Below are 1,054 nucleotides of genomic sequence, written 5' to 3'. Positions count from 1 at the left end.
TATTTTAAAGAGTGCATGGATGTTAAAGGTTCTTCATTGAACCATAGATGCCAATAAAGAACCTTTATTTTTAAGAGTGTATATTCATATTTTATGTTACTGCTGCTGTGCAACAGAACCATTTGCATGGTAAAGTTTGCATAACTGACCTTACAGAGCTGTGTGCAAACTTAAACCATCGTTCTGAAGATGAAAATATACAGTCATGTTTTCATATATGCATCTACAAGGTCTTCGGAGTATTTGGACACTTAAGTCACACTTAAAACTGTCTGAATGTCATTGCATTAAATAAACAAGGCATTTATATTTCAGGCAAGACACCACTGGTGAATCCAGTAAAAATTTACTAGATATCGCCGTACTTCCCCACTTGATTGATTACATTAAGAATTGCAAAAAAAATTTTGTATTACAGGTTTTCTGAAATGTTATGTTTCAAAAGATGCAAATGATGCATTCTCTAATTAAATATGCACTAGTTTGCATACATTTCCATAGCAGAAATCTGAACATTGGATAAAGATTCTTCGTTCATTTTTGCTGACTTCTTTTTACAGAAGGAATTTTTGAATAAAAATTTGAAAGTCAGGCGAATGTTATGAACCAAACCCCTCTCTAAAAACTGTAAGAATATAGATAGGAATAAAACTGTAAAGTTTCTTGTGTAAGTGCTGCTGACGTGGAGAATTCTGACACATTTTTCAGAAAATGGCCTTTAAATATTTGTATTATAATTGAAATCTACAGATGCAAACAGATAAAGTACAATAAAAAATAAACACTTCATTACAAAGAAATGGCAAGTGACACATTGAATTAAATGTGAAATTTGAAAGTAGAATGACTGAAATTGTATTTTCTTGTAAAATGTACTTTAGTAATCCTTGTTTTAAATTTTTACACTGTAATTTCAATGTCATAGTATGTTATACATCAACTTACTGTTGTTCCTGGGCATGCTGTAATGCAAAGCGGCAATGTGAGTGTACGGTTATGCAAAACGGTAAAGTCATCACACACTTGCATACTGTATGAGGACACAGTCCCCCCC

This window comes from Sinocyclocheilus rhinocerous, unplaced genomic scaffold (assembly GCF_001515625.1).
Source record: "Sinocyclocheilus rhinocerous isolate Xijiao unplaced genomic scaffold, SAMN03320098_v1.1 scaffold665, whole genome shotgun sequence".
Classification (NCBI taxonomy): Eukaryota; Metazoa; Chordata; class Actinopteri; order Cypriniformes; family Cyprinidae; genus Sinocyclocheilus; species Sinocyclocheilus rhinocerous.
Note: the sequence above shows the minus strand (reverse complement) of the source record.